The following is an 18590-nucleotide window of genomic DNA, read 5'->3' on the forward strand; positions in this document are numbered from 1 at the left end:
CGGAATGAAAACCTGAAATATAACAACTAAAGCGGCCCCCGTGAAATAATATCTAGAATAGTTTTTCTCTTACATAATTTAAGGGGTCCCCCTAGAGGAAGCAGCGAAGAAGTTCTTCCGCATTTTTCGGGCTGAGAACATCAAAATCTTGGTATTGAATTTCAAAATTTTCAACCCAAAATCTGGACAAAAATAATGTAAACCAAATTCGAAAAAAATCAAAAGAATATGAGGAAAAACACCTCAAGTTTTTTTTTTTTATCAACACATTTCAGTCTGGTAAAATAAAGAAAAACATCTCTTCATTTTCATTACACGCAAACGTCTTGCACAATAATAATGTTTATTATTACGTTAACTTTCCAAGTAACGGATACTGCTCTAAAATAGCAGCTAATTTCGCCAAAACTGGCTCACAGTGCTAAGAGAGAACAGAGAAGCTTTTTGACAAACATTTCAAAATTTTACCAGGGATCAAAATTTTGGACCAATTGACAGTACTGAGTTTCTTTATAGAATTTCCATCCCAATTTTTATCTTAGGTTTAAATAAAATTCGTATTAAAACATTTTCAACTGATTTAACCAAAATTTTATTATATACTGAAGTAAATATTCTGAAGTCAGCATATCATTTTCCAAATGATCATTCTCAAATTATACGATCTCATAGTTGAGTTGCTAATATCATTGAGTGATTCTTGTAACATGAATATTTTTATGTTTTTTTTTCATCTTTTGTTTTTCCAGATTCAGTTCATTGAGATTTTCAAGTCTTGTGTTGTTACTTCAGTTACTGAAGTTCATTTCATCTCCATGGTTTTTCTGAATTTTGAGAACTCATGATCTTTGTTTTAGGTTCTTAACTCATTTGGATTCCTCATCTGGCTTTTTTCAATGATAACTGATTCTGGATTTTAAACATTTAATCTCTATTCTGAATTGTTTTTTTTTCAAACGATCATTTTTTCATTTATACCCCCTTGGCTTCGGGAGCATCAAATTTAACTGTTGTCACATTCAGAATAACAATTTGATAACTTTTTTTTTTATCCGATGAGAATCATATCCATAACCATCCCACGAAAACGTTTTGTTTGTTTTTCAAAGGTATAAAATTGAAATACACATTTGGTTGAATTTCTGCTTTGGCTCTGGATTCTCAATTTTTTTAAATTTAATTTATATTTCGTTCCTCAAAACTTGATTTGAAATTATGTTTCAGATTCAGATTCAGAATACACTGAATTGTGGTTCTGAAAATAACAGTATTTAAAGTTTTGAATTCTTAAACTCTTATATCTGTATTTCTATGGAATTTAATTATTTTGTTTATTTTTTTGAATTTTTTATTTTATGTTTCAAATCTTCATGATACATACATTCCAATTGTCATAAGGTGAAAATTTCTCGATGAAGCACAAACCAGACGATCAATGATGAAATGAAAAACATTTTAAATATCTATCCGGTCACTATTCTAAATCAGAGAATTTTAGTTGGTGATAAGGGTATTCAAAAAATTGAGAATTTAATTTTGCATTTGGAAGCTCAAATCAGAGCTTTACTTTGTGAAAAATTTCTAAACTCTTCCGCAATGTTTGCACTTGATTGATTAATAATTTTTATTTGAAGACACCAGAAACCATCTTCTATACAGAAAACATGGCAATTTGAAGAGAGTATATTGAACTCATCTCCAGTTCTTCAAGACGTTTAAAATGTTCAGGATAGCATTTGAAAAAAAATTGAATCATAGGGGGCCCCCGAGAAAAATTGCCCCGGGCCCCCCGATGGCTTAATCCGGCTCTGCTACTAGGTGATTTTATCGCTTTTATCGAAAGCTCATTTTGAAGTACTTTGAACAATTTTGATCACCTTTTTGTATCGTTTTACCCTGTGTGCGGTGTGGCAAACATTCGTGAGGCGTGTTTCGTATTTTGGTGAAAGCCTGACGGTGCGTTAGATATGACGCGATCCACTCGAGTGCCTAAGCTGGGAAATCTAGTTGATTCAAGCTTGCAACCAGTATATTGTGCTGCTCGCGGTCGAACACAAAGTCATTATACACTGAATCCACCTGACAACCTTTCTCCATACTTTTATTCAGTGAACTTACGTAACACATCAAATTAGAAACTGTTGAAATTTTCTTGACGAATGCATGTTGATATTCAGAATTTCGAAGATCTTTGATATTGAATTTTAAGTAGATATTGGCCGATAGTTTTCCTCGCTGTGAGACTTTCCAGATTCGTGTATCGAAGAAATAGCCGCAACTTTCCATGCATCAGGAAACGATCTTTCAGTTAACGATCGGTTATCGTATTTTTTTTTCTCTTTAATCTCTCTTTTTAATTTAATAATATTAAATAAAAATATTCTTATTTTTTTTTTTTTTCATAAACGGATTATTCCATGTCAAGTGTGCTCAGCGAAACATATAAAGAAGTGTCTTACCTTAGTTCCAATTCGTATGACATTTTGACCCCTTTTATTATAGCAAAACTCAACAAATCACCTTTAGATCTCTTGAATTCGTAAACAATTCTACTTATACCTATGGTTAACTGAATATCGAGATTAAGGTATTATAAGAGAAAAAAGTATAAGCTAAATTGATTGCTATTAGTCTCATATAGAAATGCTGACATTTTGGCTCTCTCACGATCAATTTTTCTCGAAATATGTATACAACTTACATAATCGTTTACTGAAAATTTTATAGAATAACCTTGGATAGAACTGTATCGTATTCTTATTATTAGATTCTACAATACACGTAGGATGCATGATAATTCACGAGAAAACAATTGAGGCTAAAAAAATTTAGGATAGCAAAATGTCGTAGAAAAAATCAATTTCTACCACTCGCATATCAATCGAAGAAGTGCTCGATAGATGTCGTTAATTGACTAGCATTGAAGTTCCATTTGGAGTGACGTCAATTTTGAAGTTCACATTCCAAGTTCAAAAACGTTACATCCTTTTGCGGAAAATACACAAACACTTTATTGAACAGATCCGTTCATCCGTTGGGCGGTATAAATCTCGGTCCGGGATGCTGCTAAACCGAACGGCCACCATCGTTGCCGTCGTCACATTCGTTGGTTTTTTTCCGTACCTACCACTTTCAGCCTGCATTAAGTTCCAACGATTTGCTCTCGGAAATGCCAAGGACCTGCGCGGTTTTTTCCTTCTTTCCAATTTGTGTTCTATATAAAGTCGTCACCGGCAGTCTCGCTGGCTACAGTAGTAAAGTTTCCGGTTGAAGAAGAAGTTGTCCTCCCGATTACTGGAATCTGACTAGGCCGGAGAATAGAACGTTCCCGTCGGTGAAATCAACTGCCACAGAAGTGCAACGTTCTCAACAAGTGGGTCCATAGAGTGAGGGAGCAACATCTTTTAACCGAGAAAGCTGCCCTCAACGGTTATTAAGTCGAAGTGTGTAGTGCTTGTGTGTCTATCTTCGTAGAACTTCATAGTGAATCGCCCGATTGGCCATACCGCTCCCACAGAAACAGATAAGATTTCAACCGGAAATAGTCTCACGGGCCAAGTGCAGCTTTCATAATTCAATATCCTCCATCTAGTGATATCGTTTTCCACTTCCATTGAAAGGTTTGTAGAAGCTTATCATCAAAATGTTGCACTTGATATGTTGTTTGTTTGTCATCTCAAGTAGATATGTTCCTATAGATGCGTGTTTCAAGATAGGAAAAACAGGATGTGGTACCTGTTTGCCAGTGCAAAGATAAGACAATCAACAATGTGTTTCGTGATTTCATCTAATCGACAAGACGCTAGAAGACGAACCCTTGATTAAGGGAATATTAGCTATGGATATCGTATTGTTATCACAATGCTTTACATCGAAATGTTGAAAACTAGTAAAATTTCAGTGTTCTCATTGGGTTTAAGTTAAATTGAAGAAATGGTTTTTCGCATTCTTCCAGCAGAATATTGCTCAACTCCCGGATAAAAAATTTGCAAAATATGCAAAAAAAAATTCTAGGAAAATCCTATTTTAAACAATTGGCAGATCCCACTATATTTTCAAAAATTAATTTGAATGTTTGATCAAGACTACGAACAAAGTTCCTAAAAGTTTGAAAAAATCTGTCATAGAATACCTTACATTGCAGTTTACTTGTAGTATTGAATTTAAATTTTGGTTAAAAATTTACTCGATTTATCTGTTTTGTGCTAAATAGAAAGTATGCAGTTTTGTTGCAAATAATCTTTTGAGTTGCACTGCAATTCTGCAATATTTTTGTTTTGGCATTATTTTACATAATCCTCATTTAAAATCTTAAACCCGTTTCCCCTTTTTCAAATTTGCAGGAGCATTGTCTAACGCAGGCATGTCAAACTCGTTTAAGTGTGCGGGCCGCATTAAAAATTTTCTATGAAGTTGAGGGCCGCAGCCAAAATCAGTTAGAAAACATAACATATTAGTTTCACAGAGATTAGATACAATAAAATGGAATATAGTTATAAGTAAACTTGGAATGAAATTTTGCTTTAAATTTTAATGTAAGCTTTTAATGTTTAACTTTCTTATATTAAAATGCATTATATCTATTGTCCTGATATCAGGTTGAAGTTTATTTGTCACTGACACTTTCATTATTGATGATAAATTTTTATCAGATGATCTCGAACGATGAGTTTTTGTAGCTTTCATTATGGAAAAAAAAACTGCTCACATAGATAGCTACTTGCAAACATAGCAAGAATTCTGGCAACAAATTTCCATAACTCAACGTAGCGTTTAGGCAAATAGCTGTAAAATTCTGGTACAGCCACTTCAATGTATTTCGCTTTTAATAAAGAATCGCACTGCAGCTCTATCAACTCTAGTTGCAAATTATCAGCAGCATTTTTAGGAGCAAACGAAAATTGAGATACAAACAACGAAAATTCTTGCTCGTATAAATTAAAGTCACCTAAACGGCTTTTAAATGCATCTAGTAACGATTCTAGGTGAAGTACGTATTTACCAAATTATGCAGCCTCATTTGATCTTTTCAGTTCTTGACACGTAGAGAAGTGCACAAGGTTTTCTTTAGAAATTTGGTTGATCCAAATCCGTAACTTCGCTTGAAAGTTTTTTACATCATCACAAGCAGTTATGATATTTTTTTCTTTTCCTTGAAGCTTTAAGTTCAAATCTTGCAGGTGGCCAGTGAGATCAGCTTCAAATGCTAAATCCTGAACCCAGTCGTCTGCTTGAAAATATAAAACAGGTTTACCTTTCATTTCCAAAAATAATATTATTTCCTCTCGTAGCAAAAAAAACGGAAAGGAATTTTGTGAAAATTTAAGACGGGGTTACGAGGGCCGCATCGACCAAGGCCGCGGGTCGCATGCGGCCCGCAAACCCCCAGTTTGACATGCCTGGTCTAACGTAAACATTTATACAATTTCTATTTGAACTTAAAACGAAGGCTAAAATAGTGATTTTATTTTATTTTTATGTGAACTGATCTGTAAAATCTCTTAAAAACTGTATTGTCAAAAATAAATAGATCAACCACTTGAAAACAAATGCTGATGAAGAGATGTTGAAAACAGTTTTATATTGTTTAGCACTTTTAATTTGTAAAAATACAAAACAAGTTTGGCTCCTTAAAGCCTAGAAGTATAAGCCGTCTCAAATAAAGAAATTATAAAAATACACCTTTTATTGTTATATTCTTCTGTAAAAGTTGCTAAAAAAAGTGCTTAAATTTCTCTCTTTAATGACACTAAATACATCTTTTCTCTAACTCAAGTACGCATTCCTCCAATGAATCCAATTAAGCAATCAGAATGATGCACAATGTCACTTTGATTTGATTAATAAAAAAAAGTTTATTCTATCACTAAGAATTCGAGAGATTTATACAAATATATGGAAGTTAGCAATCTTCAATTAGCGGAACCAAAAAATATCGGAACTTTTCAATTCGCTAAATCAATCCAACTTAGAGGCAAAATTAAACCGCTAACAAAAAGTTAGCGGACTAACTAGCGAATAGCGGATTAGCGCTTTTGTGCCGGACACTGCATTTTAGAAACGTTTATATTTAATCAAATATTCTAGACAACATTTACACATCAACCCTCATTCGTTCTTGAATCTCAATATGACACTTTTGGAAGTTAGGCGGCTTGTAACTTTATTCGGGGGCATCCAAATAAAAAAATCAAAATATTAAATGAAATCTTGAATTTTGCATAATTATTTTTTTTTATGGATGCTCCCCGCGAGCCCAGACAAAATCCCCAATCAACACACCTCATGTATCAGTTTGACACTCCTTGCATAAAATCGCTATATCTGTCGTGTTTCCCAGCCGATTTGTACAAAATTAACAGTTTTAGAAACCTCGTAACGTTTCAAATTATTCAAAGCAACAAAAAAACAAAACAAAATACCTGTTCTGGAAAAAGGCTTTACGCCAGCTTTTAAATGCTCGAAATAAAATTAACTAAATATTCAAGAAAATTGAAGATAGAAGCTGAATGTTGCGCAAAAGGATTTTTTTTTTGAATTTTGTAAAGACTATAAAAGAATATGACCACAAAAAATGTAAAAAACGGTGAACGGTCAAAATTGTATCAGTCTTAGTGTTGGCCATTCTTAAAAAGTGGATTGGAAAGTTGACATAATTTGATACATTTTCACATCTTTTAAAAACACAAAGTACAAAATTTTTGACGAATTTTCATAGGTAGATGTTTTTCAAACATTTTATCAATTTGCAATTTTTCAAATTTTCTAATACTCTCTAATTTCCAATTTGCACGGGAAACTTTTTTATATATTTGTGATGTCATGACGCATAAAGCACCAATTGCAGAAATTTTTGATTTTGTTCGAATTAAATTTAAATTTTTTCTGTCAAAAATGTTTAAAAAGAAAAAGCGTAATTGTGCTGCATACATTTAGGGGTAAAAAAATTACAAAAAATTGTACCAGGCTGAAATCATAAAAATTAATGTTAGGATGGATGAAATTTGGAAATTAACAAACGCATGATGCAAAACAATCGGACCTACATTGGACCCTTTAAGTGGTAGTTTTCAAAAAATCATGTTTTTCTCATAAATGGACGGGAAATTTATATCCTTCAGGAAATTCATTTATAAGTCATGATGTTATCTGAAAGTTTCAATGAAAATTTTCAACGTAGGTTTCGCCGTTGTTGAGAGATTTTCTAAGATATGGATGATCAAAATTTCCAACTTTGAACCTACTGTTCCTATTTTGGTACTGGACCGGTTCCTTTCGTTGGACCTAGAACTAAAATTCCTATAAAAAGTATGATTTTCGAAAATAATAAAAAAAAACTTATTGGAAATGTAATCTTCAATCAATTATTATCACAAAAAAGTATTACAGCTTTTTAACTTTTGAAAAAACTAAAATTTCTGTTATGAATATCACAAACACTTTCATTCGCCGTCAGCTCTATCAGCAGAACAATAGCTGAAACTTGTTTGTGTTAACTTACTTGTAATTTATTTGTGTAAAGCTGACAAAAAATGTAAGAAATATTCAATATTGGTTGTGAATTATGCCTCAATTAAAAATTCGCACCTTTGTTGATTTGATGGTATTATAACAAAGTTTTGGTGATGTCAGGTATAAACATGGAACATCAAAGTCGAAACTATATTTGAACCCTTTGCAAATTTTCCGAGTTTTCCATTGATTTTCATGAATTTTTGGAAAATTAGGTAGAATGGTTCATATTCTTCATAGTATAAGTAATTCTCCTGGCTTGGACAGAAAAAAGTCGTGATTTTTCCTTAAACACTCTAATTTATTAATACCTACGCGCCCCACTAATTAAGCTGTCTGATATAACACTGATAAGGAGGTAAATTTTTTAAAACTTTGATAATTTTATCAGAAAGATTTTAAATGGCAAAAAACGGTATGGTAAGATTCAGGAAGAATAAGAGTTCATTGTGTGCATAGGAATATCTTAATTCTATGCCAGCAAAATGAATTATATACAATTTTAGGTATTTTAGGACTAAAATAGGCTCTAGGTCACCCTATTCCAGCATATTAATACGAAACTCAAAAGGTGCATCTTTTATTTGCATTTTTATGCATTTTTAACTGATAACTGGTAACTGAATTTTAAAAATATTAATTTAAAAAAATTTGATGATTGTCCGAAAAATATTTCAACACCAGCAATATGATATAGGATAAAATAAGCAATATAAACATTGTGAGTGATACCATTAAGCCAATCTGTCATACTGGGTAAACTTGTTTACGGCATCGAAAAATGTAAAAATTGGCACATTCATTGCTCGATTTCATAAATTATCTATGAGAATCAAAAACTTTAAAAACTGTCTTACGATGTCAGAAACTATGTCATCGTCATTTTGTTTATCATTAAATGATGATTGAATAAGTGTTGTGGTATACAAATGTTGCATCTAACCCTTCTGTTGCATGCTGCTCTCTACAAATATGTCCCTTTTTCCCATCTATCTGCTTGGAACTTTTCATTTACAGCTTTTTTTCTTGAAGCATGTTGATGAATTTTTTTGAATTTTATTTGAAAGAATTTTAAAACAATTAATTTTGTTCAGATAAGTTGACAAATACGTGAAATGTTACGAGTTGAACCTTCATATTATGATATTTTTAAATATTTTCCTTAAAATCATTGCAAAAAGTATTAAATGATATGTATATCTAGTAAAAAAAAATTACACTTATTTCATACATAAACTTTTGCAAATTTGTTACTTTATGACAAGGCCATGCGATCAGGGGAGGGTTTAAGGTGTTAATTACCACCCCCCATATGGAAAGTTTTTTCCAAGTAGGAGTTTAATTCAAGAATTTATCGTAGTAACGTGAAATAAGTTGACAAAAGGTGTTTGAAATAAGTGTTTACAAACTTGTCAGAAAATAGGCCCTTCTCCGGCGGTATTTATCTTTCTAAACCTAAGACATTTCATTCTACGACACTATATGACGTTTACGAATTGAATATTATTTTAAATTGTTAATTTCGATTTGCCATTTAATAAACCTTTTGTATTAAAACTCAAATCTTGAATCACAAAAACCTTACCTCGCCTTTAAAATTGGTTTTTATCAAGATGTGTTTCCAACAAGTTCATCCTTCATTTTATAACTTATCACATCGAAAATAAAATAATCGTTTATATCATTACAAATTTAAAGCAGATATGAAATATTCTTCAAAAACGAATGTCAGCCTCCATTTTATTTTGTCTTTCTTGTACATCTTAATTATCTACTCAACTCCACATTTAAAGGCGTTTGATGAATTACACAGCCACAAAATTCACAATTTCCTGGGGTGCACAATATTTTAGAGATTAATTTGATTAATTTATAAACTGCGACCCAGAGATGGGTCTTGACTCAAACATTCAGTCAGCGAATCTTTTTTGTAGAGAAATGAATCCAACTGTGTAAGTTGAAATTTCAAGGACTAGACAAGATGAAAATTGATGTTGAAAAACATACGAAAAAAATAGCCTTATCTCCCGGTAGGAATTGAACCCACATCTTGCGCCTCTTCTGGATCCATGTATTATCATTCTACTACAGGAGACAACCTGCTGTGTCGAGTCGAGAGTCGAAGTCTATCGGAATGAAGGGAATGGATTTCTCATGTTATCATCATCATTTTCGTGGTCAATTTCAATTCCCATCATTTCATCTTACGGTAATTGGACTCAAATTTGGACATTTTAAGCACGGCAAGATTTGCATTGCCTTCTCATATACTGCACGGGTTGTCAGTTATGATGAGAAATGATGCGTTTGCTGTATTTGGTTATCCAACCAAATGCGGTGTTTGGCACCGCCTTATTTCTATTTTTTAAACTTTAAACTCTAAACACTACACATTTACTTCGAAAATCAAAAGAAAAATTAGTCGATGAGTGCAAAATTGAAAGCATCTTCGCTCGATGTCCTCCATCAAAGTCTTTACAGTGTCATCCGGTACAAGTTTTTCAGTTTTTTCCCATTTTCTTAACATGTTCTTCTCGTTCTTGAATGTCTTCTGGCTCTTCCGAAGTTCCCGCTATATTATTGCCCAGTACTGCTCCTCCGGGTACAGTTCCGGACAGTTTGACAGGTCCATGTCCTTTGGAACAAAATGGACATAATTGGCCTCATACCACTCCAGGACAATTTTAAATTAGTGGCATTATGCGAAATCTTACTAAAATAGCGGAGCTTTGTAGTGCTGCTGCAAGAACGGCAAAAGGCGCTTCTAGAGGCACTCAGATTTGTAGATCTCGCCATTTACTGTGCTCTTCGTCACGAAAGGCTCACTCCTCAGTCCGCTAGAGTAGATGGCCTGCTAAACGAGATATTTGGAGGCGAACTTCGACATTTTCTTCTTCTTAAATTTGTCGTCCACATCGAACTTGCTATTGCCGGTGTAAAACTCCAACCCCGGAATTTGCTTAAAATCGGCTTTTATATACGTTTCGTCTTCCATCACACAGCAGCCATATTTTATCAGCATCCTCTCGTAGAGCTTCCGTGCCCGAGTTTTAGCCGTCGATCATTGCCGCTCATCGCGATTTGAGAAGTTCTCTACCTTGTATGTATGTAGTCCAGCTCTCTTCTTTGCATTCTGGACGTAGCTCTGCGACATGCCGATCTTTTTAGCCAAATCACGGTTTGAGACGTTGGGATTTGGGTCCCGGTTTTCTTCCAGCTCCTTTGTCGTGGTTCAACGTCAACTGCTCCTGGAACCGCTTCAACACTCTGAAGACGGTTGAATGGTGCCCCGATCAGGAGAGCATATCAGAATAATAACTCAAACATATCTCACCAAGATATTTACATCTGATTCAGTTATAATTAAGTTCTCCAAATTTTCGATTTTAAGTTTCTCCAATCCGAATTATATCTTATTCTGATTGACAGACTTGAATGGGGTTGAGCTCATTTTCAATTATCAAGATTTTTTTCGGATTGTCCTAAAATAAAATGATTATATCTTATTTTGATATACATACAACTTTTTCTGAAACACGGACATCGAAGTCAACGGCCCAAACCGTACATTAATGAGTTTCGCTCAACAGTTCCATAAAATTAAATCCAATCTTATGGAATCCAAAAATGGGGCATGGTTTTAGCAAATAATGTGGTTTAATGACATCCCACTAGAAAATTTTCTCGAAGCACTCATATCTTGATAAGTTATAATTTTGATAGGTTTTGTTCTGCCCAATATCAAACTATGCTATCTGAACGAGATATAATCTTGAAAGGAGCATATCTAAAATTGATATAATTTAGCTATGATCGTATAGATTTCTTGATATAATTTGAGATATTTTAACATCCTACGAGTACTGAATAATAACTCATTTAGATAGGAAAAAATTAGTATCAAAATATCTCATCTTGATATAATTTAATTTTTCCCTCCTGATCGGGGAATGTTAAATATTTTTCCCAACTGTCGCACAGTGCGGTGATCCCATAGAGCCGATGGACAAAAGTCATAAAAAGTTTTAATTCGATAAAATATTAGTTTAAATGTTCAATTATTGAAAGTACGTCAGAAAAACTATATTTTGAAGGTTTTTTCTCGATTTTGATTTTATAACCTTAAAATCCATGTCTAAAAAAACTCATATTTTGAAGATTTTCAATCTTTCTTATAAAAGATCCTTTGTATCTGTCAAATATTTGCTTTCATGGACGATTTTGTTTGGTCGTGATAATGTAACACATAGATAATAACTGAATACAACAATTTCCTTTTCAGGCGAATGTGGATTTCACGGGAACTTGGCCGATGTATGCTTTATCTTAGGCCAAAATATTTCAAAATTCAAACCACAAAGCTTTATATAATTTTTCAATGAGATTTCAATGCCACAACCAAATCAAAAGTCCATTTTTATTCAAAATGTATTTTATATTATAATACTGATAAGTTCAAGAAGAAAAATTCACCTGATTTCGGTTTTCATTTTACCACAGCGGTTCATTTTCGAAAAAATTCTATTCCTGTGGTTGAAAAATAACCCTCCGTAAATTTCTTATATCTCTGTTAACGCAAAAAAAACGCAATTCAGCAAGCATAGTGGGTGTTCAGGATGAAATTCCCTAGCATTTGAACATAAAATGGTAGTGACGTCTTGTGACGCGAATTTGTTCTGACTAGCAGAAGTTGAGCAATTTTTTTTATGAAACTTCCAAAAATAATGGTAAATTCAGAGGTAGCTGTAAAGACCAAAAACTAAATTTTCTCACTCAAAAAACACAATACGACACGCGTTGAGTTCAAATCTTCAACTTGTGGAACAAAGATTTTGAATTTGCTGCGAAACTTGTCAACGGTAAACAAAAGTTTCAAAAAAGTGTATGTTTTCGAAAAAAATTTTTTTTTCTTGCCTTCTTAATGCATCGACTTTAAACCAATGATGCGCGTGTAGGAAGCAAAACTATGTCAAAAGCAAGTTTGTTCATGAAACTCTAACCTCTTTCTAATCGATTGGTAAAGTTGAATTTAAGGTTTGATAAACTAAAATTTTTGACTTTTGTCCGCTGGTCACCGCACTGTGTGTCGGTGCGACATGTCAGAAAATTCCAGGTGTTTGGAAAGAATTTGTTTTCTCGACATGCTGAGTTTGACAGCATGTAAACAATACACATTTTTGAGAAAGTGTGCAAAATATGGTTGATTTTTACCCAATGGGAAAAAAGTTATGCCCTGTTGAATGTGTCGCAATAATTTCGTGTTCGCCCTTTATTCGAAATTTTAGTTCGCATTCCTTTTCTGGTGTTTCAAAAATATTGACTTAAAATTTCTTGATCAGAATAAAGATCATTATTTTCAATAATTTATTAATAACTTACCGGAAAAAATATTGATTTGAAACTATGATTCTGATTTATTTTGAATCGTATCAGTAAAATATCTAAGTTTTTTTCGAGTTTGTGTGTTGGTAATTAGTTAGAAAATGGTTTCAGAAATCAATTCCCTTATTTTTGTGCATTTTTGGTTTTGTTATTATTTCTAGCTTAATTTGGATTTCGACATTAAAAACACACTACGACAAGAGCAAAAGGCAATTTTTTGGTGGGCGAAGGATCCTAAAAATGGCTGCATCAAGCTTTGATTTCGTGTGAAATCAGAGCAATGATTACCCGACAAAAATAGGCAAAATTTTTTTATACCGCTTCTACGTTGAATGAATACAACCCGGTTAGTGATCAACAATTTATAAAGCTGTGCTCCAATTCAGCAGCACGTGGCGTGCCATCCCTTCTTCGTCTAGTTTCTGTTTCGTTCGCCCAATTACGCTACAATTTATCCAAGCGCAACAAGTTCACTATCTGAATTGTTTATCTTTGGTTCATTATCCAGGAACACGGATTTCTCACCCATTCAACAAATTTTGTCATCGTCCATCGTGTGCAGTTTCTCCCTAAACGGAAGCTGCATTCGTGCTAATATTCGGTATTTTTGCATCGCCCGAGACACATCACAACCAGGGTTGGATTATGTGGTTGGAGCTCTCCGGGACGCTAGCCTCTAGGGAATTTCGAAAATTACATATCACAGAAGAGCTGGCTTTTAAAAAAAACGATCTTTTGTGTCACCCACTCCTGTACCCGCAGAAATGTTAATGCTAATGCACAAAATAAGGGGCAATCAATCGAATATTACAGCTATCGTCCTCATTTCCCAGCATGTATTCACCGCATTTCACCGTATTTAAATTATGTTTTTCACAAGTTTTTAAGTTTTGCATAAGCATTTTCATAAAGCGAAGAACTGAAAATCTTTTATCTTCCCTTTTTCGGGTTCGACTTATTTATTATCCTCAAAGGAAATTTAAATCGGTTTATGGACTTTGTTTTCAAAAATGGATTTTTTCGTTGATAGAAGATCAAGCTCGTTGATTTCATTAAATGACAAAAAAAAATTGAAAAAAAAGAACCTGAGAGAAAACTAGAAATTTTTGTCACAACAAACATACGACCTCCAACTCACAGATAGGAAGTCTTCCAAACTGCCCCGGGCAATCTGCACTTGATCCGTCCCCAAACCCCAACATTGATGCTAATTTGCTTACCATAGCAAAGCCAGTCGATTAATTTTGATGGCTTTCATCGGGACTACGTGGATTTTCCTCGGAAAGCATCGCTATCAGATTAATTGTTCGTTACGAAGTGCTAAATTGGGACAACATATTTTTAATCTCCTCTAAATTTATATATGTACATAATTTATGTGGGTATATTTACCAATCATTGGTTCTGATTTCTTTTATTTCTAATTTGGTTTCGAAGAAAACATTTTAAGTTATAGCAATAGTCCTTCAACATCATTTCACAAGCTTATCCTTCCACGCATTCATAAATGAAGTGTCATTTATTAAAAATGTTACCTCAAGACTTTTCACATTTTGAAGTGTATCGTTGGATTGACATCTTACCGATGTTACATTTCTCCTCCACGACTACCTAACATCAATCATCCCAAGAAGACGAATTTCATCGTAGCTGACTCAAATCGTTCATACATACATTCGTTCGTATCTGGTGGCGATTAAATTAGGCATAATTTATAACCGCACTCTACTCATTGCCCGGAGAGGGGACATTCAAGGCCAAAGTTGGTTTCCCTACCGTGTGCCAAGAATCTGTGCCTCCCTACGACGTTCAAATGTTGCGAAATGTAGTTATCCATCTGTCTGGAGAAGGACGACGTCACCGTTTTTAAATTACATCCTCAACTTTATTCCAAAGCAGCTGATTGATATCGGAGCCAAATCTCTCCGGGCTGTTTTTATTTACCACGCACATTTTTCTGCGGCGGGAAGTTTTGATCCACAGGTGTAATAAGTTTGAAATATGTATTTTTTTTGGTGGAGGTTTCAGTTGGATGAACTGGCCATTTATTTATCAGAGGAACTTAATTTGATTTTTACGAATATCTGACAGTTCTAAATTTTTTGTAAGTGTATTTTCTATACGACTTATTTTCTTTAATTCCAATTAGGGGGAGAATGGGGATACTTTATCCTTTTTTTCTAATTTTCATCATATCTCATTGGAAAAATAGAAACTCGCCGTCTTTTGCATTTTCTGCCTTGAGCTTAGCTTGAGCTTAGATAAACCGTACATTTCAGTAGTTGCTACTCCGTGATTGACAAGAACCATCAAAATTGCACATAGATCCAAATAAATGGGGCTTGGGATTAGCTTACCATTTTCTGTGTGCACGTTTCGAAGGTTCCTTTTCTTATATGGTCAATAACGGCGCCGGCCACGTCCTTACGGTTCATCGGGGTAGGGAAGGATTGTTAGTTCGACTTCCGTTGCTACTAGAGACCGAATACACCTCTAAATCTCCACGGTCGTCACAGGAAGGGTGGTTTGTTAGTGGGGAAGGTAAATAAGATCTGGATTCCCTTTGGGAAGGGATGTGATCAAAGCAAAGTTAAAAATCGTCGCGTCGCACACTATCGAGTACATCGCGTTTTTATATGTCCTAACTAACAATGTACTTAGCACCGACGTAACAAACCGAATTTAACCGTGCGCTTAAGACGAGAATAGCAAAGCGTCCTAACGTGGCACTTTCATACACGTACAATGCACTTGGTAACGATGCAACTCACCGAATTTTATCACGCGTTTAAAGTTTAAAACGAGAAGAAGAGCAAGAATGACTTAACGAGCAAAAAACGACAACCGAACCAACCGATCACGTCAATTTTTCCCACACAAACACACACAAACACACACACACACACACACACACACACACAAACACACACACACACACACACACACACACACACACACACACACACACACACACAACGAACCGACCCTACTGACGGAAAAATTATCCATTACCGAACACTGCACAAGCCTTTGATTTGACCGAATACTTATAAATAAACACGCAAATTAACTCTTGCAAAAACTCAGAATAAAAGCTTTACAAGCTAAAATTTATTTGTAACACGAACACTAACATTACATTGATTTTCCTTCTTCTGAATTTACAATATCCTTTGATTTAGAAATTTTTTACGATTTTTCATATTCATCGATGAACGTCAAAAGACTATTATTTGTTTCTGTTTTGTTACTAAAGAAAAACAACGAGCAAAAAAACACGCACACACACACACTTATCATCTTGAATGAACTTTGTTAGTAAATTAATTAAATATGTATGTACTTAGCTTTTCAATCCACGGTGTCCACTAAACACATTTTCTTCTTCAAAAAATCATTTCAGAACCTGCCACCAGGGGAATCACATTTTGCATGCAATATTGCATTGCATAATAATAACCAACTTCGATGAAGTAACGCCCGTTACTCCCGTTACAAACCGTCAGAGCTTTTCACACGTATGACGCAAGCTTTTAAAACACAAGCTCACTATCTTCAAATCAGATCTTCTTAGCGTCGCCATTATTGCAACAACAATTTCTTCAAACCCAACATCACAAAATCACTCAAAAACAGACTAAAGCGCTTTTTTTTTTTTGTAATTTTACTGTTACGACGAAAACTAATCACCGCGCTACCGAACAACCAGCCAAAAAAACATTAATTCGATAGATTACACCAGAAAAAACTAAAATTACGACACCGCGTCTCGAAACAATCACTTGAACTTGGCAATGTTGCCAGTTCTCCTCGCCGTCTTTTGCATTTTCTGCCTGTGAGTAAATTCAAATTTATATGCTCTTAAAGTTAGAATGATACATGAACCCGCAAATGAACTAGAAGCATTTTCGTAAGACAAAAAAAGTTGTGATATTTTTAAGTTAAAGGGACTTGATCCTTTACTAAAGGAGACTTGTGTTTTATTCATGTTTCTCTAACCCTTGACAAAAATCAAGTAACATCCAAAGATAAAAAATCTGTTTACTTTTTTTTGCATTATTAGTTCTCATTTCACATTTATCAGAGTCAGACAAAGAAAATTCTAAAATTTGGTCTACTACCCCATAGGCATTGCACCAAAGGCGCAATGTTGTAATTTTTGGACAATTTTTTGAGTCCGTTTTTTCAGAACAAGATGATAATAGATATTGGACTAATATTAGTAATTTCGTGTTAATCATAGATCACGATCCATTCAGAAGAAAATTTTATCATTTGGACTCAAGGGACCAAACATACAATAAAAAAAACTTGTTCTTTAAAAAAATTGAGCGATTACTATTGCTTTGAAAATACGGCATTATTGAGTTCATCTTATACTCTAACGATTGACTTATCGGAATAATTATTTTTATTATAATTTTTTTCATGTGGGAAACATTTTAAAGTGATAAATGAAAGATCTTCAAGTCACATTTTGATAAATTTTTCAAACAATGTTCAAAAACTCAGAAAAAAATTAAAATTTGTTGATATAATTGCATTGTTGTTTTGTTATATTTAGCACATTTTTCTACAATCTTACAAGAGATTCCGGTTGTGAGATATAGAAAAGGAATCAAGAATCCCCAGGGATCAAATTTCCTCATTTTCCCCTACCCGGTATAGAAAATAAAAAAAAAACAATTTTGTTAAATCCAATCTCCATTTGCGGTAATCGAAATGGGCACAAGTAAGGGGTTGACCGAGTTATGCATCTATATTTTCCTGTAGAGATCAACCGTTTGGCAGTTTAGCAATGTTCATCAATAAAAATACCAATTTTTATCCGAAAAGTCAAAATATACTGGACCATGTTATTTGCAAAATAAAAGATATAGATAGCATAAAAATTGCCACAATTTTTACAGATATAAGTGATCATTTACAGATTCTAACAACTTTCAGAATGCTGTCAGAACGTCAAAAGACGGTTCTGAAAAGATATATCACAGCTCACTTAAAACTAAATAATTTGTTCTCAAATTATCTCCGAACATTTTTCCCTTGAGAAAACGTGAATAGTGACATACAATAGATTACTTCAACATACAATTGTATCTTTAGGTAGTGCACAAAAACAATACCTAAAGAAATTAATCTAAAAAAAAAATTGTCCTTCGATGGCTCTTGATCTCTGGGCATTGATAAAGCTAAAAGATAATTATCTGTGAGAAATCATCTCAACGATATACGCCTCAAAGAAATGCTTGCCCATATCTACAAAAAACTATATAACAAAAAAAACGTGCAAGCGACTGTAAAACTTTGAAAAACTTCTGAATAATACACCCCATACTAAACTTTGGAAAAACATTTATCAATTCTTGGGAAAATCAAAAACAATCGTCGCAAATTCAGCTGACAGATAATGGTGAACTTATAACCGACAAAAAACACGTTTCTAATAAATTCAACATTTTTTTTTCTTCAATTGGATCAGATCTTACCAAGGTAATTTCCACTGAATCGGAGTTTGATGTGTTATCTAATATAAACGAAGTGCGAAACTCTTTGTTCCTACAACCAACCGATGAAAATGAAGTTAATCTCTAAAGTCTCTCTAGTCTCTCTAAAGTCTCTGAAGTCTCTAAAAAACAAAAAAAGCTGCGGACCAGATTGTTTCGTGTGTGCGTGTTAAAAAAGCGTGTTAAAGC

The 18590-nt window shown here is 33.8% G+C and overlaps 1 protein-coding gene across 1 annotated transcript in view; it reads left to right on the forward strand.

Moving 5' to 3' along the window:
- Positions 1-3248: 3248 nt before the first annotated feature.
- Positions 3249-18590, forward strand: part of LOC129739627 (allatostatins MIP) — an 81367-nt gene continuing 66025 nt past the window's right edge. Inside the window, exon 1 of the mRNA XM_055731110.1 lies at positions 3249-3620. The gene's annotated coding sequence lies outside the window, so the exon portion shown is untranslated. The remainder of the gene's footprint in view (positions 3621-18590) is intronic.

The sequence above is a fragment of the Uranotaenia lowii genome, chromosome 1 (genome assembly GCF_029784155.1).
Source record: "Uranotaenia lowii strain MFRU-FL chromosome 1, ASM2978415v1, whole genome shotgun sequence".
Taxonomy (NCBI): domain Eukaryota; kingdom Metazoa; phylum Arthropoda; class Insecta; order Diptera; family Culicidae; genus Uranotaenia; species Uranotaenia lowii.